The following is a 24,122-nucleotide window of genomic DNA, read 5'->3' as shown; positions in this document are numbered from 1 at the left end:
CCAGCAGGTGAATTATTCAGGTGATGAGATGTAGACCTTCAGCTCTGAGACCGGGGCCAAGGCTAACATTCATTTAGACCTGTCGACTTCTATTCAGCTGTGCAGCACTCTCACAAGCTGCTCCCTGCCTGATGCACGCTGCCTTTTTCTTGCCTGGGGTTTGAGCTTATTAAATCGTTATTTCTCGCTTTTTTACCCTCTGATCCTCCCTCTCGCCACCCGCGCTGTTCTCAAGAACTTTATTGTAGAAAGTGCCCACTCTTTCCCCTGCGACTTTCACTTTAAATTGCACTTGGGCTGCAACCTAATGGATGATCAACATCCATGAGGGAATAAGAGTATCCTACTCTGTTTCCCGCCTCAGGTTATATCTATTACCCTGTTCGTAGAGCTTAAAATAAACACCTATTGTACAGTAGATAGAGTAGCAGGATGTCAGTCAATCATGCCGATATGATGCTTTCTCCTTGCCAAGATAATTTTGACTCTACATAGTCATTCATTTCTAAGTTGTTTTGGCTTGAATATCTAATTTAAAGCTGAATATTTTGGCTTTATGCCTTTAAGAATATCTATCCCACTGTAACCTAAACTAAAGCTGAGCAGGAGATTTGAATATTGGTTGTGGTGTCTTCCTGTTTGTTTTACTTCTGTCTACAAAAATAGTAACTGAAAAGGAAGAAGCCTCTCGTGTTTAACTTCTGTTTGCTGGAAAGAGGGACACGAGCAGGTGCACTAATCTGTTTGGCTCTATGTTTCACGCCATCTGGTTCACTGCAGCAGAAGGTTACAGGTTTGGTAAATTCAATATATATCATTACGTTGTGTATGCAGGTGTAGCAGGCGGTCAGATTCAGCTAATTAAATAAAATACTCCTTTTGAAAGACCTGTGCAGCAATAGTGTGGCAGTATGTTTGTGATCACTGCTGATAACTCAAAATAAATGAGTTAATAAGACTACTGGTTATTCCGAGCTGCCATATTTCAAATATGAAGTTGAAAATGTGAGGTTAGGCCCCGGCCATGGCGCAACTGGCTGGGGCACCTGCACCGTACGCCGGTGACCCGGGTTTGATTCCCGACCCGTGGTCCTTTCCGGATCCCACCCCGACTCTCTCTCCCTCTTTTCCTGTCACTCTCCACTGTCCTATCCGATTAAAGGCAAAAAGCCCCCAAAAAAGAAGAAGAAAATGTGAGGTTAAATGTTGTGTTTAACTGGGGAAAGTGCGTTTAAGGTCTTCAAAACACAGCTGCAGAGCATCCATATGGACATGGTGGGAATTGTCTTGGCAGTGAAAACCATGGCCACTTTTCAGCCATATTTAAAAAATGTAAATTGAATGTAAGCCATGGAACATATCCATTTCTAAATGGCTGGCAAGTATCCAACAACTATATTAAAACTTGGTCAAAGTTCAAAAGTCATTTAGTTCAAATGCAGGTAACCATGGCAACAACTCTTGGGTTTAACACGTCTTTCTCCAGTTCAGAAAAGTTTCCTTTACAATGAGAACTGAGCAGATATGCTTTGAACAGCCACACTGCAGTACAGTCTCTGACTACACAGGAAGTGACCGCATTGGTTAATATTTCTAATGTTAAGAGGAATTAGTCAAACTGGAAGTGCCAAACAGCATCTTTAGGTTTCCAGTTTAGTACAATTTCAAGTTGAATATTTTGGGGTTTGGATGAAACAAACATTCTGAAGGTATCCCCTGGGGCTCTGGGAGCAGGGGATCACTATTGTTCTGACATGTTATAGCCCAGAGGTATTCAAACTGCGCCGGGGGGGCACAGAGGGAGAGCAGTGAGGCAAAGATTGACTGTTGATGAGGGACAGACGCATGTGGGAAAAACAACAGGAAGTTAGTCAATGTTGTCTAGCCTGCTCATTTGTCCCGCAACAGCAGTAGATAAACAGATCATGGAGGCAATTAAGACACCCCATAACCCTCAGAGTCTTAATGCTGCAACATCTCAACTATTTCAGTCAAACCTCAGCATGCAGACATGATGACTTATACTTTCAGCTTCAGAGTTACAACACACTCTCCTGAACTCACCTGGGAATCATTATATTTTAGGTTTTCTCCAGTTAGAGTAATCCAGTGTTGGTTGTCATGGCTACAGTGCAAGCAGGAACTGCTAATAGGTAATTTGGGATATTATTAATACTGCCAACCTGAGAAATTCTTCACAACTGTAGTCCATCAAAATCCCTGCGCAACATTATACTCACTGTTTACCTCCTCTGAATTATGGGAGCTGTAGTACCTAAACTTACCACACGATTCTCCCCTAACTTTATTACAAAATCCGTTAATATGACATTTTTCATGTTGCAATATATATGATATTTGAACTAGATCGGGGTTGTTGAAGGGAACGGACTGAGAGGGCCCGCGGTGTCACTCAGAGCCGCTTTTATAGCACATATAAAATCAAAATTAGCACGTAAACTAACTGAAATAAATGTATAGTTGCAGCCCTAGATAAGACACTGTAAACAAGTTAAATACAACTATTAGTTTGAAATTGCCAATAAATAATTCCGTAAATGTAATGTAACAAATTGATCATCTTTCATCGTTTCTGTTTATATACCACATCACATCAGGTTTAACAGGAGCCGTTCTCATCAGAAGTCAATAAAAGAAGGAATAAGTACCTTGTGATATTTGAAAGCAAACTGTGCTTAAGTCCTTCATCTATTTTCTTTTATTTGGTGTAGTCCTCTTCCACTCAATCTATATTTTCCACGTTTCTTTCTTGGTGTTTCTCGTGCTCTGTATCTGCGTGTGTCTTCTCCTAGGCATGTTTCCTGCAGGGGATTGTGGGAGGCTCGGATTGATCTACAGCTCTCGCTGTGTGGTCAGCCCCATAGGAGATGTTTGTGTAATGGCTTCTTTACGAGAGCTGTCAGAGCGGATGAGGATCCAGCGCTCCCGGCCGCCGCTGTGAACACTGTGTCGACAAGCCCCAGCAGGAAGCGCTAAGCCCCTTTTTACCCCCGCCGCTTTGTCCCTTCCATTGGGCCCTCATTAATTCAATATGACTATGTGTTTTTCCTATGGTGACTCATGAAATTGGAGTTAGCAAATGGTGTAGTTTTGATTTAAGCATGCATGTAACCCATGCAATATGCATGTGAGGGTATTTAGGCCGTGGCTTATGTATGATAGCTATGTTTGCAACTGCTTCTATGAATGATTTAAAGCTGAGTTTCTCAGCAACCTTTTAAAAACATGTTTGTCCTTCTCTTAAGGGAGTCTTGTTGGTACATCTGTGTCTTCCCTCTCAATCTGTGTGTGTTTACAGTTCCACTTTTGACTTATTTTCCCTCACATCCCATATTTTGGATTTTCTATGCCCGACTGCTGGCTCACCATGCTGAATCATTTTCTGCTATGAAAAGCAAAACTACTTGCAACCAATGACTCCCTCTGTCATCTTCTTATCTCTGTTGTTTCTCATCTGCTATGCATCTCTCTGTAAGTGTTCCTCCTTTCGTAATTCCCTCCCAGATATTTATTTTCGGGTTCCTTCCTCCTGTTTTTCTTTCCTTTTCCTGTCCATTTGAAGTTGATGCTAATATGCCAGTGTATTCCCGCCTCGGCCCGGTCCGTCACTCCACATCAAAGCCTCGCTTGTTCCCCAGCTCTCTCTTCTTCATGGTCTATTACTCTACCCTCTCTCTTGTTGACAGAGAGATGCTGTTTAAGGTGTGTGTGTGCATGCATGGTTAAAGGGACTTCTCTGTCTTCATTTGCATCCCCTGAAGGACGGGTCCCCAGAGTTTGGAGATGTTTTACCGCCATAACCGACACTACACTAGCTTCGTAGTAAGCAGGCAAAACCATTGCTTTCTACGGGGATTGCCGCTTTCAAGCTCCCAAGTTGCACAGTTTGAGAGCCAGAGAAGAAAATTGTGTGCTTATGATGTAAGGAAGCTTTGAGGCTTTCATTAGCTTTCCCACAAGCACATTCACACCAAAGGAAAATGAAAGGGTGTTCGGTAAAAAAGAGGCAGCCCGGGTAAAAGTGGGCTGAGCAGCGTTTGTGCTTTGTTGATGTCGTCCTCGCAGCATAATTCATGCTCTGTGAAATCTAGGACATAATCTTCCACTCTTTTCAGTCTCAGCAGTCCAGATAGTAGAGTATTTACAGTGTTCAAAGGGGGGGTTATAATAACTTGCTGCTTGTCTGTCTTCGTCAAAGCTAGGAGAGAACATCACCCCTGTAGTCGGGGCTCAGCACTTAGTCAAGTCTGAAATACATCTTCAAAGTTTTTGTCTGAGAATTGGATGAATCTGACATTACACAAAGAATTTCTGCTTATATTCTTCCTGAAGCAAGTCTGATCACATTATACTGTATATGCCTTTCCATGCAGACCATTATCAAGCTGATCATTCACTGACCTCGATGCAAACGTTGACGGTTAAATTCAATTCAGATCATGTGTGATGCGGGAGGAAAAGTGAATTAGTATTTTTGTACCTTAACCCTATACCTCCCTTGTAACAGACCACATGTGTAGCTAGAAGGGCATATGGAGGGCACAGACCAAGGCAGGTTCCATAAGCAAATTAATATTTGTATTCCCCCATTTGATTTGAATAACCTCCAAAATGTAAGAGCTTATTCTTTTTCCTATTCTTCTACCTTCCACCAAGATGTCTTGAAATTTGACAGACGCTATGTTTGCCCTCCTATACAACCATTTAGTTATGGATGACGAGATCTGTACGTTGGTAGCACAATGACATTGGCAAGAAGAAGGCTGTAGGATATGGTCAAAAGCTTTCTGAAAATCTAAGTAAGTGAATCCTAAGTTCCACATTTTAAACCACTATTCTGTGTTCATTCAAACTAACAACTGAAATCTAGCTTTTTGTTTAACATATTTCAAACACATTACTAACAGTTTCAATTTCGTACACATTTTTGCCATACCTCGAAAATATTCACTGGTGTTAAAGTACCGGTATAATGACAGATATTTAGCTGTGTCTGTTTATGCACGTGTCCCGGTTGTTATAAAATCTATTAATTTACCCCAGTGGCAGGTCGGGTTTATGTCCCTGTGTGAAATTACCCCTCCACTGACAGATGAAGCCAAATAACAGATAATGGTGACCCATCTGTCAGACTCCCCCACTGAGAGACAAATAGTAACCCCACATGTCACTGTGCCCTGTAGTCCAGCGACAGAAGCTAATTGGTTAATACGGCTCTATTTGCCTCCAGGGCTCATTTCTCTTTTTTAACATTCAATGCCCACTCCCCTCCCCCTTTACTTAATAGTTTGACCCATGTTGGATGAGTGGGGCTGTTGCTCCATAATTGCTGTACTCACCGGTGCATCAAAGATGGCCCATTAAGACTTTTGAACAGATCACAAATAACCAGAGCACCTCTCCTGTTTCTGTTTCACCATGCTAACGGCTACTGCACATCAGTCATTTGCCCTAAGGTGCAGCAGTCTACTCCATTCCGACCCCCCCTGTGTTCTCAGAGGGGAAGCACTCTGCAGAATGACACTCTGCTTCCTGTCTTGGCTCCTTTTTTGCATAATTTGCCATTTGATTCTCATCTCGCTAGTATTCTTTGAAAGCAGATAATGATCAAAGAGAGGCAGATAATGAACAATGGCCTTGTGAATTAGAAGGCTCACCCTTCTTTCATTTTGTATTTCTTATTTAAGACAGCACAGCGGGGGTGGTGCTGTAAGGAAAGGAGAGAAGAAGTTTTCCGTCTTCTTCTCTGCATCTTCTTTTACTCAACACATCCTGTAAAAGATGTATGTGTTCCTCTGTGTGTGTCAATATGTCGGCAGGATGCTGGGGTTTCTTCTTTTGTATTGTTGGGACTTCTGCGATTTTAACATCATGAAGACACATTTATATTTCCCAATAGTGAGAGGGATAAAACTACTCATATTAATTAAAAATCAATACTTGTGTTAATTAATACTCTGATTTATGGCAGAATACCTGTACATCTAAAGAACTTCCAGCCAGTTCAGCTGCAGTCTGTGCTAATTCGCAAATGTTAAGATGATAACGTGCTAAATTAAGCCTAGAACATAGTTAAGATTACAGCAGCAAAACATCAGCATGGTAGCAGACTGTGGTCTTAGTTTTGCTATGAAATAAGAAGATTAATTATGGAGACCGTTCAATCTCAGAAAATGCAAAAAAATACTCCACAATTTCCCAGGGCTCAAGTTGGTCTTGCAAAATAGTTTTCTGTCGATCGAATAAGTTGTTTCCTCACGCTTCAGCGCAGGTTGAACTGTGTTTATGTCTTCCTCAGCGCTGCCAAATGTGAGGAATTTCATTTTGAAGTTTCAACTGTTGTTCACAGCTGCCAAGACGTTCCCAATTGCATTCAGTTGTTTCTTCCTCACAAGCTCTTTAATGCAAATTCACACACACACACACACACACACACACACACACACACACACACACACACACACACACACACACACACACACACACACACACACATTTAAACATATTCTGCCAATGACGGAGCCTCTGCACAGCCTTGCTGGTTGCTCGATGGAAGCAGCAGCAGCAGCAGCAGCAGCAGACGGATATGAAGACTTGTTTAACTTCGCTCATAAAGCCATGCGGCACGTCAGAAGCAATACTCGTATCGTGCTTAAACAGGAACACACTCGCTCCTCACATACGCTTTCCCACATGCACATACAGACACTCGCTAAATTATCATGGCAGGAGCAGGCGCACACTGACACAGCATAAAGACAGCATTAAACAGTGGTGACAGGTGCTCTCCCTGGAGCACATGGTGTGGTACAGTGCAAATAAAGACCAGCCTAGTGTAACAGCACCAACAGGCCTGTCAGGTGGAGGATGCTGGGGGAGAAAGAGAGCTTTATAGCGGCTGCAGGAGGGATTAGACTTTAATGAAATGGACGTGCGGTGGGTTTGGAACAGATACGTCTCACTCTCTTTATTCCAGTCTTTATACGCTTTGTTTACCCCCATACCCCCCCATTACGCACTCAAATTCACACACATCCTCTGCTCAATAAGAGATCAAAGTAGGGGAAGGGATGAAAAACCAGTTCTCCTCGCCTCCTTGTCCCCCCTCCACTCTTTCTCTCCAAGGTTGTTTTTCTATCTCTCCTTGGCAGCGTTTGTGAGAACGCTCTCCCCTGACACAGAATGTCTATTACAAAGCCTTTAGCCTGATGTAGATTAATGAAAAATAATGAGAGGGGGACATAAATATGCATTGCCTTCCTGTTGGGATAAACAAAATGTGTTTCACCTTGCAGTAATGACATGCACACACCGCACCACTGCTGTGGAAAGAGGTATTTGTTCAGAGTAATCGACAACAATTTCAATAATCAAACAAACTGCCACTCATGTGCTGGTTTCAGCTCCTCAGATGAGAGCATTTACATATCTGTTCAGTTTAATATCATTAGCAATTGATAGCTCTGAATAAGGATGTTGCGATATACAGGAATTGACAATGAAAACAATTCTCAAAATAAAGTACTGACATTGTGTTAATAATAAACATATTACAATTTAGTGTAAATGATCCAGAATAAACCCAAATCAATCATTAGACATATTTTTGCAATTCTCTGTAAATATAGGGATCAAGTAGTTACCATCTCATTTAGTAAAATGTACTTTTTTCAGGTTTTATTTTATATTAAGTTATTAACTTTGATGTAAGGCTGTCAGAATATACTACTTTAGACAAATACATTTTTCATTTCAAAATATTGTCTTAACTATACACATACGTTATGAATGAATTGTAATAGTTTTCCAACAAAGAGACAAAACACTCATTAATCTCAGATTAATTTGTTTACCTATAATTTAATATTCATTTATTTCTACTTTTCTGTAGTTATCACCACCATATTGTTTTCCCAGAATTATTTGGCACTGGTATTGTGGAAATCGGATATTCGGACAGCCATTTTTCTTAGGTTTTTAACTCTTGGTCAGAAAAAAACAAAACAATTGAAGATACTTTATTTAGATTTTCTGACGTTTTAAAGACGTTTCAGCCCTAATCTACACATGACCTTTTTTTGTTTGTCCTTTTTCCTGCAGTAAGATGTGTTTGATCAAGTTCATTGGACTCACCCTGGACGCACTGTTTGGAATGCAGGTTGACACGACTTCTGTTAGATTTAAGAGGTGTGACAAAAAAAGCTATTAGAGGATGTCACCTTGGGGTCTGGAGAGTTATGATGGTTGTGATTCCTGACATTTCATGGACTAAATGACTGAAATAATCTCTGGCTGCAGCCCTGTACTGTGTGACATGTGGAAGTGTAAATGAGGTATCAACTTTAAGTGCTGGCAGTTAAGCTTTTGCCTTGTAATCCATACCACTCATTACCAAAATAGTGTGACTCTGCTGCACTTAAATGTGCGTAATATCACTTGGCTCTGCTGATGCTGCGGCTAATGCACATTTTGCAGTTGTTTCAGATTCTCTGTGCGCTTGTGTCAGGTACTGGGACATTTTATCTGAATTGGATCAAATAGAAAGGCCCTCTCCAGCCTCTCTGCAGCTCTTAGTTGTTTACCACTTCTCTTTCATCTCCATGTATATCCCAGAATGTGTCCCTAATTAGTCTCCACTGTTATTCTGGCCTTTTGTTTGACTTTTTTGTGTTGGAGAGAGATCAGTGCAGTGCAGAGACTGGGAGACGCCACAGGGAGGAAAAACTCAAAGGACATCAAGGCCAAGATTTAAGAAACATCAAGGGCAAGATGCTTTAAGCATGAGCACATGAACATGTTTTCATAATTTAACTCCATATTATTGCCTCTTTCTGTGTTTTTTAGCCCATCCTTTGCTTTGGTTTTGCATTTTGTTAATCCATGTTGGAAAAAAACAAACACATACTTGCTTTAAAAACATGCTAAACATTTGTTTTTAAAGCATACTTTAGTTCACATATTTAATATTCAAGTGAGTTCACCCTCCAGCTTTATTACGTCAAATTATTGTATCTGGCGTGCAATATCTTGGTGGATAAAGTACTTCTTTTTTTTCTGTAGATCATAGGGTTTCATTAACGGTCACATCTTGTCACCAACACCATTTGGGATTCAAGCCTATTTCTAGGTCTGTGGTGATCTTGTGAAATTTGAAATTTTCTAAAAAAATGTCTTATCAAATGGTCACAAAATCACATGGATAGTTGGCAAGAAAAAATAATGATCACTACTTTCATTTAATAATGGGCGTTTTATTCAAACACATAGTATCTTTTATCATTTTTTGCCATAAAAAAAGTGTAAATGTGTTTTAAACTGAAATACAGGTTACATTTTGTCTAAATGAGCTCTATTGACCATAAAGTCCAAAAAGAAAAGTAAAGCATGTGGTAATTCGTTGGAATGGATTCAACTATGAAACGCTTTTACATATATTTGGGATATGATATAAAGTATATACTTAATAACCAGATAAGACAATGGAGGACTAAAGAAGCACAGAGAGAAAGACCATTTAAAGCATAGGTGTCAAACTGAAGGCCCGCGGGCCAACTCCGACCCGCAAACTAATTGTATGTGGCCCGCGAGAGTTTTCAAAGAATATAATACGTTTATTATACAGCTACACGCCGCTTTACAGAGGCTCGTTGCCCATAAACTACATGTCCCACAATTCATCTCGTTTTGTGACATGCGCGCTGAAGCGACTTCAGTCACTGTCGAGTGAGGCAGTAGTGAGTGACAGAGCTTTGTTACAGCGGCACAGCGACACCAAACACGGAGCGAAGTCTGCTTCAGCAACCGAGAAAAGAAACACTGGAACCAGAACCGACAGTCGATTGCCTCCTCACAGAATGTGCCGCTCTGTCAGTCCGCTGTCGCTACGGCTCATTCAGAGACACACATTTTAAAAAAAAACTTGCATTACGGTTATTTCCACTTTTATGATAAGAGAAAGATGTGAGGTCTTGACTTGCAGCTTATGAATTAGTTTTCTCTATATTCAGACGATGAATACTTGTAAATACGTGCCTAAAGTTTGTGAAGGCAGGAGGAAAACTCCTGTGATCACCGTCTCCTCTGTGTTCCTCCTCCCCGCCCCCTCCTCATCCCTGAAAACAATGAATGACAGGTGATACACACCAGGGTCTGGAACAGGGGGTTTCAAAGTCTTGGCTTTCAGACTATTCAAATATTGCAAAATTCCAATCATAAATACTTAAATAGTGCTTGATCTAAAAATAATAAAAATAAGGCTAACTTAATCTCATAAATTCATGGGATTTATTTAACACAGAGAACTGTAAGTGTACACCCACATACAGTATTTCTGTGTCTACGTGCACCATATTGTGCAATTGTTGTAATTGTTGCATATTTTCCCTTGCAATTATTTGCCTTAGACTAAAGCTTTCGGATGTAGTTATTACCAAAACCAATAATTATCCAATGCAGAGGCAATAATTACTTTATAATACATTTATATAGTCTTAAAGTTAAAACCGGCCCTTTTTAGTGCAACCGTAATGCTAACGTGGCCCGCAATGAAATGGAGTTTGACACCCTTTATGTAAAGGGTAAATAAGGTAGGATTAATACTTACAAACAGCCGTTTCCAGCTTACAGGTCTCATGAAAGTGTTTAGAGAAGTTATACTGTACCTGTCATGTCAGTGGCCAATATTCCTAAAGTGTAGTGCCCTTCAGCAACATTACCTCACAGAAATGTTAAGGTGTGCATTAGTTTGGCTTGTATCCAACTGTAGCTTATTCTGTACCTTCACCTCCAACCTCTCAGTTTAACTAGTTTCTATGAGCCTGTCAGTCTGCGTGGTCTCCAGGGAACACTGCTCAGCTTTTCCCTCCTATCCATTTTCAGGGCCATTCCCATCTGTCACTCAAACGGAAAACCACCCATCATGAAGTGCTGTCAGGTTCCGTCGACCTAGGTTTATATTCCCTCTATAGTTCCATTCATCAAAACTGGTAGGAGTGTTATTTTTTAGATACATTTTTAGAGCTCTAAAACATGTCAAACTGATCTAATTCCCTTTGAAATGTTTTGAATTGTCAGCAAACTTGGAAAATTCACAAGTATTTTTCTCTTTCTAGCTGAAAATAAGATTTGAAATGGATAGAATAAAGTAAAGCTAGCACTTATCGGTGTCCACAGTATAACTTTATTTGAGTATTCCAGACAAGAAAATCTAGCTAATGTTTCCCTCTGCGTCCAGTGTTTGCTAAGCTAAGCTAACTACTTGCTTTCTTCAGCCTCTAATGACGCCTACAATCATGAAAGTGGTATAAAGTATTGATCTCTTACTTTTTTTGTATTGGGTTTTTGTTTCTTGTTTTAATTAAAAGTTGAATATTTCTTTATTAAATTGTTTGAATAATTCATCCATAAATAAAGTAATTCAATTGACTCACCAAGCACTCAACTAGTTGTTGCAGCACTTCATCAACTTCATTTCATTTTAAGAACACAAAATATAGTTTTAAAACAAATGAGGTCCACTGTATTCTATTTTAGAGATATCTTTAAGTTAAATTAAATCATACATTTTTTTGCATTGATCAAAACCATATTTCGCTTTCGTAATCTTGCATTCTAAATCGATCTTGTGTTTTTTGTATTCTCTTTCTACTTCAAATCAAATCTTCTCTGAGTTTGAAATGAGCCGTCTAGTCTGGAGGCTCAAGAAGCAAATTTCCCATAGTGCTCAACTCTATACTGTCCAGAAAACAGGCATTTATCCCAGTTTTTCTTCATCCATTTCCTCTACTTTCATTAGAACTTTCTTGTTATTCTGTGCCTTTTCAACTTCCTTCTAGTCCTCTGCCTCCAAGAATCATCCATCACCAACTGGTAATAAGTTCATTCTGTATCAAAAGCCAAGAGTGATTATTGTTCCCCTCCACCCTGCCTTCATCCTCTTTAAGTCTCGGAGTAACAGCCTTTCATTTTCACCCATCGACATTAGGGGTCTAGACTAGGGATGTCCCGATCCAGGTTTTTGCACTTCCGATCCGATACCGATATTGTATTTGCATTTCCGATCCGATACCGATACCGGCCGATACCGATACCGGCCTATCCAAGCATGTATTAAAGTTTAAAGTTATTTAGCCTACTAACTTAGTTGTCAGACTCATGTTGAAAAGAGTTTTCCTGTTTATTCAGGGATAAACACAAAATTGACAAAATTATAAATAACAAACAGAAATGGCATCAATTAACAGTAAAAAGTGCAAATAATACTGTAAACTGTACACAGTTCACTCACACTCTTAGAGTACAGTATACAAACACCCGCACCCTGCAACACTCAAACACAAACTCAAACACAAACAGTCACACAGACGTGCACTTCCAGTGTAAAGTGCAAATGCACGTTCACAAATACAGTGAAAGACATGTACGTTGGGTGCCTGTACTTATGTGACGAGATAAATGATCTCAGAGAGGTACACAGGCTGAACTCACAAAAGGGACAGCACATACAAATACAAGCATACACCAAAGGGACAGAGCACAGACACACACATTTGCTGTCCCTGTACATAAAATGTGTGATGTAGTGACACTGTAATGACAGGTTTGGGTCTGAAAGAGTGTGGGCACCAATTAGCCAAATCAGTGAATTAGTGTGGAGACAGAGAGAGAAAAGGGACATAAAAGAGGCTCATTAGCAGTCTCCATTTACATTACAAATAATACTGTAAACTGTATTAAGAAAGCAAATCACACAAACAACCTGAGTAGAAAATAGTCTAGTAACTCAGCATCAGTACTCTGCTCTTGAACAAGTGTAAACCAAGGCTTTAAAAACAATCAGTGCAAATAATATTGTGAACTATTTAAAAACAAAAATGACTTCTACTCCCCAATCTCCTCCACACTTTGCTGCTCCATCTCAATCTACACACTCCCTTCAACTGTATGCCCTGGCTGCAGTCCGAGCATGATGGGGAGATTCTTTTTTACAAAGACGAGCATTTCAAGATGCTCAGGTGTCAGCCTGCTCCTGTGTTCATCAATGATGAGTGAGACTGCGCTAAAAAGCCTCTCGCTCTCAACGCTGGTGCAAGGAGCACTGAGAAACTTGGCTGCTGTTGCTGCCAGGGTGGGTAGTCGAGCCTGATTGTCTCTCCAGTATTGAAAAGGATTGTGCTTACGCCCAAGTGGAGGCTCACTGAGGTAGCTCTCCAACTGAAACAGTGCCCCTGGGGTGATCTGCTGCTCAGACGGACCTGCTGTGCCGCTCTCCTCCAGTATCTCGTCAAAGTAGCTGCCCAGGCTGCTGGTTGAGCTTCCAGCCTCCATTTCTGGTGTTTGCCTTGCTGTCTCAGCCTCAGCCACACCTTCCCCAGAGGGCATGGTCTTCAGTTCTTGTTCCATTTTCATCACCTCTACCTTTAGTGCCTCCTTTGCCTGATCCAGGTTGGTAGCAGTGAGGAACCTTAACATTTGGATGTAATGTAATAAAGATGTATCAATTATTTTATATTGTTTCAGTCAGTCTCCACATATTAATGGTAAATGACAACCAGTAACACACAAAATAGATCACAAACAATCAGCAAATGATCAACAGTGATGTTAATTTCCTCACCCATCAGATAACTGAAGACAAATAAGAATATTAACACTAGACTAATAATAATAAATTCCCATCACCTTATATAACCATAAATAATAATAATAATAATACAGTGGAAACCGCTTATAGTGATCACGTGGTCCAGAGCCAATTTGAACACTATAAGCGGTTGATTACTAAAACCAAATTTGTATTACGTAGGCCTACAGGTATTTCACTTATTTTTTTATGCAGAATATCATCTAAATGCCATTTGTATCGTTTTTCAATGAGAAAAATTAAATGAAACGGTAGCTTCAGCATTTACTGAATTGTATTATCATGCAAGTTTAATTATAGTACTGCGCAGTGCGCAGACACTGTAACTCAAATACAGTAGCCTACGTAACTTATTCTGCGCTGTGCGTCGGCTCTGCTGTGCCGCCGGTGCATTTTTTTTTCAAGTCTGACATTCATAAAATGGCCAAAAATTAACATTATAAGCGGATTTCTTGATTAATAAGAATTATTTAAACAGCATTTGTATAGAAATTATTCTTTCCCAAGCCTTTTGATCTATATAAGCGGTTGATTACTATATCCGTGACCACTATAAGCGGTTTCCACTGTAATACATTCCCATCACACCTACAAAACAATAGGCTACTGAAATACTGACAAAGAAATAAATGCCCGCTGTACAGTAAAATATTTTCAATATTGTACTAAAGCTTATAACATTCTCAAATAATTATAAAGCACTTACTTGTCTTTGTAGCGTGGATCTAGCATTGTTGCCACGGCATAGAGGGGTTCCGTTTCCACATGGTCAAAACGTGTGTGAACCGCATCGAGGAATGTGGCCTTCATGGTTTGAATCCCTCGGTGTTCTTCGCTCTCACTGTCCAGAAAGCGTGTCAGGACACGGACAAATGGGATAACATCAGCTGCTGTGGCGGAGGCTGCACTGACCTGGGCTGTCAGCTCTTGAAAGGGTTTAAGAACTGTCGCCCTTTTCTCTAGCAGCGACCATTGGTTGCCTGTTAATGTGACTGGCAAATTGCTGTCGCTATCCGATACATAGGCCTGCAGCGCCCGCTTACAATGCACAAGGCTGTCGATCATCATCTTCGTACTGCTCCATCTGGTTTTAACGTCCTGTTGCAAACGCTTCGGTTCAACATTCAACTCTTCTTCAACATCCTCGAGTTCCGCGTAGGCCTTGGGGGAGTGTTTGAAGTGGGTCACAATTCTTCTCCCGTTGGCGATGGCATCGCTTACAGCTCGCTGTGCCAATAGACCGTGTTGGACAACGAGTTGTAAGGTGTGCGCAAAACATCCCAGGCTGGGCACTCCAAGCTGTTCCATTGCCTTTTTCATATTGGCCGCGTTATCTCTTTGAATTACATGGACCTTCTTTTTGTCAATCTTCCAAGCACGTAGCATATGTTCCATTGCGTCTGTGATGGCATTCGCTGTGTGTGAGCCTCTAAACTCGCGCGCATGTAAAACAGCTCTCTTTGGGGTGAAATCCGGCCCAATCCAATGTGCAGTTAAACTTAATAAAGACAAAGGACGGTGATCACAGCTCCATATATCAGTTGTGAAACTCAAATAATTTGCACTCTCTATCTGTTTGGTAATGTAATCTGTAACATCTTTGTGAATCAGGGGGATCGTTTTTTCAAGGATGTAATGACGGCTGGGCATGTTGTACCGTGGTTCCAGGTGCTGGATGGTGCGTCTAAATCCCACTTTACTCACGAGAGATAATGGCTCGTCATCCAGAATGATTTCCTCGGCAATGACTCGTGTTATTCCCTGGGCTTTAGCACTGTTCAGTGGCAGTATGTCACGCTTTGCAAACGTTTGTGCAAGAGTAAGTTGTGTTGGACCTTTCTTTTTCTTTTCTTCTGTTTTCTTTAAAAACTCCTCATGCTGTTTATGGTGGTATTTCGCCAAATGCTTAATAAGATTGGTTGTATTAAAATGCCTTACAACTCTACCACCACGCTTGACTTTATTGTGGCAAGTTTTGCACTCCACCTCTTCATCTTTTTCGTCTTTTAGGGTAAAGTAATCCCACACAGCCGACATCTTTACCAGTAACTTCAAATGGCCGTCTTAATGGTTAGGACACCTGTGCATAGACATAATATTATTATTATGTCTATGCACCTGTGGGTTAAGAGATGCGCTCGTGTGTTGGTGTGCTGGAAAATGCGGAGCGGATATTAGAGAACAACACAGAAAAAAGTGGAATGGATTATTTAAATCGGTGCGCTGGAAAACACGGACCGGACTTTTTTTTAAAACTGGATCGGGAGTCTGTGGATCGGCATTTTTCCATGCCGGCCGATACGCATTTTTTTGCAAATATCGGCGGCCGATCCGATCCAAATATCGGATCGGGACAACCCTAGTCTAGACAGTCATAAACAAACAAAAATGGGTGCCACATCTCCAGAGAAAAACATTTCGGGTTTCTTGGAGGGTATTTTTCTTCCTTTCCAGCATATTTTATTTATTTTTGTCTCACTTTTCTTCTGGCGGTTGAGTCGAGGGGTGTAGGGCTCTGAGGGTTCGTGATAAGGCGCTTCCATCAGCTTCACGCAGGGGCAGGCTCGATAGGTGAACAGTAAGCTGCATGGTTATCAGTCTGCACACACACAACCCTAGTATTTATACACAGGCACTACTTATACACACATATTTGCCCACAGAGATTCAATTTAATGAATACAGGAAGTGCTCAACACGCTTGATTTTTAAAAATAAAGTTATATCAGTGCCTCTTTAAAGGTGTTAACAAAACTTTAGAAGAGACAATAAGATAAACTGCCTGGCCATAAAAAAGGTCACACACTCTAATATTCGTTGGACCGCCTTTAGCTTTGATTACGGCACGCATTCGCTGTGGCATCGTTTCCACAAGCTTCTGCAAACTCACAACATTTGTTTCTGTCTTGCATTAATTTTTTCGCCAAGATCTTGTATTGATGACGGGAGATTTGCACCACTGCGCAAAGTCTTCTCCAGCACATCCCAAAGATGCTCAATCGGGTTCAGGTCTGGACTCTGTGGGGGCCGATCCATGTGTGAAAATGATGTCTCATGCTCCCTGAACCACTCTTTCAGAATTTGAACCCGATGGATCTTGGTATTGTCATCTTGGAACATGCCCGTGCCTTCAGGGAAGAAAAAATCCATTGATGGAATAACCTGGTCATTCAGTATATTCAGGTAGTCAGCTGACCTCATTCTTTGGGCACATAATGTGGCTGAACCTAGACCAGACCAACTGCAGCAACCCCAGATCGTAGCACTGCCCCAACAGGCTTGTACAGTACGCACTAGGCATGATGGGTGCTTCACTTCAGCCGCCTCTCTTCTTACCCTGATGCGCCCATCACTCTGGAACAGGGTGAATCTGGACTCATCAGACCACATGACCTTCCTCCATTGCTCCAGAGTCCAATCTTTATGCTCCTTAGCAAATTGAAGCCATTTTTTTTTTAAGCCTCACTGACAAGTGGTTTTCTTCGGCTACACAGCTGTTTAGTCCCAATCCCTTGAGTTCCCTTCGCATTGTGCGTGTGGAAATGCTCTTATTGTCACTATTAAACATAGCTGTGAGTTCTACTGTTTTTCTACGATTTGATTTCACCAAACGTTTAAGTGATCGCCGATCACGATCATTCTAGACTTTCTCCCAACCACATTCCTTCCTGGAAGATGATGTTTCCCCCCTGTCCTTCCAGTTTTTAATAATGCCTTGGACAGTTCTTGATTTGAGTAGTTTCAGCAATCTCCTTTGAAGTTTTCTCTGCTTGATGCATGCCAATAATTTGACCCTTCAGAAACAGATTAACATCTTTTCCACGACCACAGGATATGTCTTTCGACATGACTGTTTAACAAATGAGAAGCTACTCACTGCATCAGTTAGGTAATAACTTGTTGCCAGCTGAAACATAATCACCCATGCAGTAATTATCCAATGGGAGGCTCTTACATGTTTGCTTAGTTAAATCCAGGTGGTGACCTTTTTTTTTGGGCCGGGCAGTGTATTTCTTTTATTCCAGCACACAAACCAAAGCAATTTGCTCATCCACCAGCAAACCTCTCCTTTCAAGATGATTAACAGTCTGTAATTTAGGAGCCATTAATACATTTCATACACGGTGCGGATAAGGCTAATTCCACTATAATTAAATGATTGTTTGGGATCATTTGTTAATTGCTGATTTGCTGAATAATGTGAATGCACTGCGTACACTTAGAAGGGAAAGCACTACTATCAAAACAAACCTGAAATAACTCAAGACCTGAAATACTTTGAGGCCTAAACACTTCATCAGAAATGCCATTGTTAGCACTGGCTTTCCTGAATGTACTTCCAAGGTTAAGCCAGTCAGTGTTGCTCCAAAAGCTCCATGGAGGAGCACGCAACATAAGATTTTCATTGCCAACATATACGCTGTATCTGCTGTGCATATGACAAATAAAACCTTGAAACCTTGAACCTTGAAACCTTGAAAATGAGCAATCCACAGAACATTGTTGGGCTTTTTTCAATAGACTGTGCGCCTGTAGCAGTGGAATTGAAACACATTCTTAGTGCATCTCCCACCGCTGGCCTTGTGGCCATGTGCTGTAAAGGTAATACTCTTTGGTGATTAGACCCAGACGAGTTCAGCCATGAGTCCAATGCCCCCCCTCCCCCTGAAGTCTAGACACTGGTGGTTGATGTTGAAGATCTGGATTTGATGAGGACATGAAGAGGAGGTGTGGTCTTTGGAGTAGTCAGGCCACAGGCATAAACACCTGAAATCACAGCTGACTGCAGGAGACAGGAAATCAATTTTAAAGTTCGACTGCATCACGATGATCGGCTGCTGTGGTGAAATGTAGTTTGTTAAAAAAGAAGGAGTGAGCTGTGAGTGAATAAATGTGTCCCCAGTCTTCCTGCTTGAACTTGCACTGAGCTTTGTTTAAATATATATCCAATATGGTCCTTCACTTCAATAACACATTGTGTATCCAGCTCAGCATGGAAGTACAATTCCTAACCTATTCATATACCTAGCTACATACTCTGAGAGTAATGCTAATACAAGCCCAGTGTAAGCCTCTTCCCCACACACACACACACACACACACACACACACACACACACACACACACACACACACACACACACACACACACACACACACACAATCACAATCATAAGCAGGACCTTTGTGAACTGCACGTCTATTAATTCTACTCACCTGCCATTCAGAGGAGTGTGTGATTCACGGCGTCAACATGCGTGCAGCCCATGCTCTCCATTCAGCCGTCATTAGTGCTAACACAAGCAGGCAGATTAATGCGCGAGGCTTCCAGCAGGTGGGAGACGGAGAAAGGTTAACATAACAGGAGTGATGAATGAATCACTTTGAGCGCCATCGTTTCGTACCACTGTGGCTGTAATGATGTTTGGCGTCACTCAGAAATTGTCCTTTTATCTTAATCAAAATGGATTGATTTTTTTCCCTGTCTCGCCCTCCCCGCTGCACTGCATGGGAATGTGTTGCATATGCTCCAATGCGATTAAGTGTATTTAATTAAGCCGCAGCCAGATGGTCGTGCCTCTGATTTTATGCCGGCGTATGTTTTATAGTGTAACCTTATAAAGCTTTTAAAAAGTGTGTCATGTAAAAAGCCTCTCTTCTTTTTCTGTCTTCCCTGTTCTTCCTCGTTTCATGCTTCCTCTCTGATGCAGATTCTCCTGATAAAGTAGAAATACACAGGTGATTGATTCTCCAGTGTGACTCCCAGAGAGACACGTATGAGGAGCCCCGCTGCCTGCCTTACCTTCAGTTATACTCTGCAACAGCTGCCTTTGAAGGGTTTCTGATATTCCGTGGTAGAAGCTACACATGGCTACAACTACCAGCTGTTTTTACTTGATTTTCTCGAAAAAAGATCTCTTCACTGTAAATACTTATTCCCACCTGAAAAGCTGAAATGAGAGGTATTATTTTTTGCTAATGACAAAATGACTCTGAAAATAGGCGCTGATCACTCCATCTGGTGAGTGCTCATTTCTCACCTCTAGATCTAAATGATTCTGATGCTGAATCCACATCAATTGATCTGTCTGATTGCAAGATTGGTTGTGTGAGGAATAAGAATATGTTGCATGTTCAAAATAGAACTTTATCGAGCGCAGATGGGCTTATTCACCTTAAAAATGATCTTGGCTGACATTTAATGTAGAACTTTTCTGCATTATTTAGGTAAGAATGTTAACCTCAGATAACTTTCCAGTTTTTCAGCTACTAAACTCAAAGGGCACTGGGAGTGGGCAAACCTCCACATAGGCCATTAATGTGAATACAATAGTATCTCCCCTCCAAAGTATGATTGCTTCTTCCTTGGTAATGCTACAAGCTTCCACCAAGTTTCATTTACTCAGGCTAGTGTTTCCATAATCTAGCTGTAAAACATACTTTTCAGGAACTTGTATTAATGATATTGCATCGGAAATCTTTCTGAAAATATCCCCTCTGATCATTTGTCCCTGAGTTTTAGTACCGGGCATTTTTAAGGGCAGGATGATCAGTCTTCATGATGAGCTCAGTTTGGTATCGACTTTTTGCTGTAAACAAACTCATTTTTTCGCTGCTGAGGTATGAAATGTCACCTAAAATTACAGGATGGGCTTTCTCACCTGGAAATGTGAGTGACCCATCCATCCCCTGTACGTCTGTAGGGCCATTCCACCGTTTCTCTTTCTCTCCTTCTTCTCTGGCAGTCCTCTCTTCATCCCTCGGGGGTGTGTCGCTTCAAATGTATTGTCATTAAGCTGCTTACTGTTCTCCCATCATCCATTCATCCCTGGGTCTGTGTCACTGCCTTTTGATAGAGTTCTTATACATATATTATTCATTTGATTGACTCCCTCCTAATCGCCTCACAAGTGGCGGAAATTAATCATTCCAGAAATCCCGTCATTCGCATTCTGGTCGGGGAGTTTCCGTTATGGGAATCAGAGTTTTTTTCCCCCCATGCGGAGCTTTGCATTAATCAGTGAAGCCGGTTGAAACAGGTGTAAACCAAAAAAGAGAGCTAGAAATGGCCATTTCGCTCACTGCCAAAAAATCAATGAAGCTGTATATTCAACAATAGTGTATGGTTTTTATAGCGGCTCATAAAAACCCATTGAAGAAGTATATGGCACGAGATGATTTCTCTGCGGGTGAAATTGGATTAAACCTGGTGTAAAACTGAAAGTCTTGTCCTTTCTACCCTCTCTCTCTTCCTCTAGTGTCTCACTCGCTCTCCCCCTTGCCCGACTCACCCACCCTTCAACCATTAAACTCTATAGGAAGAGAAACCTAATTACATGGCTGAAAGTGGCCATAGTGAGCACTATTAAAAGGATCCAATTAAAGTTTGTGCGGCGCTGGCAGCAGCATTCTGGTGAGGGATTATTTGTGGAGGCGGAATTTGATCTGTGGCACCGGGAGAGGCGTCCATTGGCCGAGCGAGCGGAGATGGATGGCGAGGGGAGGGGCCTCGGAGCGATCCAAGTAATTGGATCCTGAATTAATGGATCCTTGTATCAAAGAGGGAAAGTAAGAGGGGTGACAGTGTGTGAGAGAGAGGGTGGGAAAGGATGGTACCACCATATCAGGAATGCATGGCCTGCTGTGTGACTCGGTTTTCTTAACCTTCATTCGGTTATCAATCAAAACATGTTTGAAAAAGAAACATTTTTAACTTTTTATTGTGATTCAGACAATAACACAAACACATACACAAACACTGTAGAAGAGAGATTGATACACCAATTTTTTTCCAATTGTTTTTAGCGAAATGTTGGTCCATAATCTCCATATAGACAGATATTTAAGTTATTTAATGTCATCTCATATAAATGATCTTACATTTATTAATCCTTGAAAAGCTTTTCATTTCACATCTTAATTTTTCTGAATCGGTCTGTCATTGAAGGTGAATAAACCCAACTTTATAGATATAGTGCCACATTTTAAAAAGCAGTACTTGTTGACCCCTTATGAGTAAATACTGACGAGGTGTCAATATGGAAATCTTTCCCATCCCTAACATCCTTGCTGTATTATCTGAGCGTTAGCATAAAGACAAAAGCAGAGGGTGTGTGTTTGTTTAATCCTCATAATAACTGAAGTGTTAAAAGGATGAGTTGTGGTTTAACTGGCTGTCAAGTGCCACTTATTATTTAGCCAGTTGCATGTTTCCGAAAGGCTGTGTACAGATTCAAAAAGATTTAATAAAGCATGATGATTAATGAACTTTAGAGCTAGCTGTTCCACATGTTTCCAGTCTTTGTACTAAGCTAAGCTAAACTGTAGCTTCATATTAAATAAACAGTATTATCATTCTTCTATCTAACTCTTGACCTAAAATGTAATATATATATATATATATTTCCCAAAAGGTTGGACTATTGCTTAAGCTGTCACAGAATAACAGTTAAGCTAATCCTTTAAGCGTTCAGCCTCCAAGATCTCAGTGGTTGAGTTGTTGTACCAGTAGGAAAGTTGGCCATAACCACACAAAATGACCAACACAAAACCAGCCTTCCCTTTCAACAGTGTGTGAGGGAGCATAAATCAGGTCAGTTTAAAACATTAGCGACAGGAAATGACAGATGTATCAAGTCAGATAATTGTTTGGCCTTGGCGCGAATGTTCGGTACTTAAATGATTTGTATGAGTCATTTAAAATCCATCACTGATAATTACTTTCCTATCATTTGATGTGGCACTGCAGTCACTTATATGAAATGTGTGTTTCCCCTCTGCTCTTGATGCTGAGAAAATTAATAGCTGTGTTTGAAGAAAAAATGACTCCCCTCCGTAACTAACTGACTTATTTCATTCACAGAACACACTGCAGTTACTGTTGTTGAGACACAGTGAAGTTCACTCCTCTCCTTACAAACCCCCACCTTTCAGCACCTCCTTTCCAACCTTCAGTCCACATTCAGAGGCTATCAAAATACCACCTTCATTATTATTTATGGAAGCATTTTCCACAAACAATTGTTTACTCCGAGTGCAGCAGGTTACTGTGCAAGCTTCCAGGAACTCCGCCTTGAGCAAGTAACGGGAATAGAGTTCATGAATAATATACAGTCCGTAAAAAAATTACAATTCATTATTCATGGATTTGTATGAGCTTGGACACTTAAAAAAAAATTCCTTCGGACAAGTTCGGAGCGGATTTTAGATGAAGCGTGAAAAATCGCTGATGCCGTGAGTGCAGCGCTGACAACTAAATCGATGCTGGTTCTCTCAGGTGTCAACCTTGTTCACCGTGAAGCCACTTGAGTTTTATTCATTAGTTTAACACGAGTGCAATCATTAGAGATTTTTAAGTCACAGTGCATCAGCACAGTATACGCAAACAGCCCTCTGGTTAGGAAGGAAGGTCACCGGCTGAGGTCGTTCTCCTCACTGTGAGTGTAATTGCAATGCAGGGGACGGTTGTTGCACCACACCAAGCGTTAGGAACAAATACAGACTTTTTATCTATTTTCTCACTGCCCCTGCTTTGATTAATGTGCACAAATAACTGTCAAATATAGGCCTTTTTATATATATGACAAATCATCCAATTCCTTGTGCATTCATGTAAATTGGCTAGGTCATACTTCTCTGGTTGCAGACTGGCTAAACTACAGTATGTATTATGACACAAACTTGAGATGACAAACATGGTTTGTACGTTGAATTATATAATTTAAAGAGTGCAGAAGTACTGATAATACAAACTTTAAAGGATTTTGATCACAAATGGATATATGAGAAACATATAACAATGAGAGGGACAAAATCCACGACCAAAAATGTCTTTCTGTTGTTTTTCTAGAATTTTAAAAAATATTTGTAAGGCACACTTTGTCCTGCAATGCTGACCCCCCCATGTATCCATTCATATACAAACATTTTCTGTTTGCATTGTGCAAATCTTTAGACATATAGATAAAACAGAAGCATTTCAAATAGTTTTTCTAAAGATGTTACAGGACACCGTATCAATCACCGCACACATTTGCAATGAGATTGGAATGGATCTAAGTGTAGTTCAAAGATATTAGTAGAGGGAATAAAAAGAGGACAACATCTTTCTGTAAAGCTAGCTACATTCATCAAAATTTGATGACATTGACATTCATCAAGCAATGCATGATTGTTGGCCTATTCATGTAGTAGTAATCTTCTGTCGCTGTAGAGATAGGGATTTCAAAGAGCTTTTAAAGACATTTAACACACACACACACACACACACACACACACACACACACACACACACACACACACACACACACACACACACACACACACACACACACACACACACAGAGCTGTGGTCCAATAACAGAGAGGGGCAGAGGTGATGGCAGTATGAGATAGCTTAACTTCTGGTATTAAAGAGCCAGGAGGTCTCAGTATGAGGTGATTACCACCGCCTGAGTGTG

General features: G+C 40.8%; 1 protein-coding gene and 1 long non-coding RNA gene across 3 annotated transcripts in view; one reads left to right on the top strand and one right to left on the bottom strand.

Moving 5' to 3' along the window:
• magi2a (membrane associated guanylate kinase, WW and PDZ domain containing 2a) overlaps positions 1–24,122 on the top strand; it is a 200,993-nt gene that overhangs the window by 92,277 nt on the left and 84,594 nt on the right. The window lies entirely within an intron of this gene.
• LOC134878985 (uncharacterized) lies at positions 12,178–14,602 on the bottom strand. The gene is made up of 2 exons (XR_010167761.1): positions 14,370–14,602; positions 12,178–13,483 (listed from the first exon to the last, which is right to left on the bottom strand). It is a non-coding gene; the product is annotated as an uncharacterized LOC134878985 (long non-coding RNA).

This window comes from Eleginops maclovinus, chromosome 17 (assembly GCF_036324505.1).
Source record: "Eleginops maclovinus isolate JMC-PN-2008 ecotype Puerto Natales chromosome 17, JC_Emac_rtc_rv5, whole genome shotgun sequence".
In the NCBI taxonomy this organism is placed as follows: Eukaryota; Metazoa; Chordata; class Actinopteri; order Perciformes; family Eleginopidae; genus Eleginops; species Eleginops maclovinus.
Note: the sequence above shows the minus strand (reverse complement) of the source record. Positions and strands in the feature narration are given on the sequence as shown.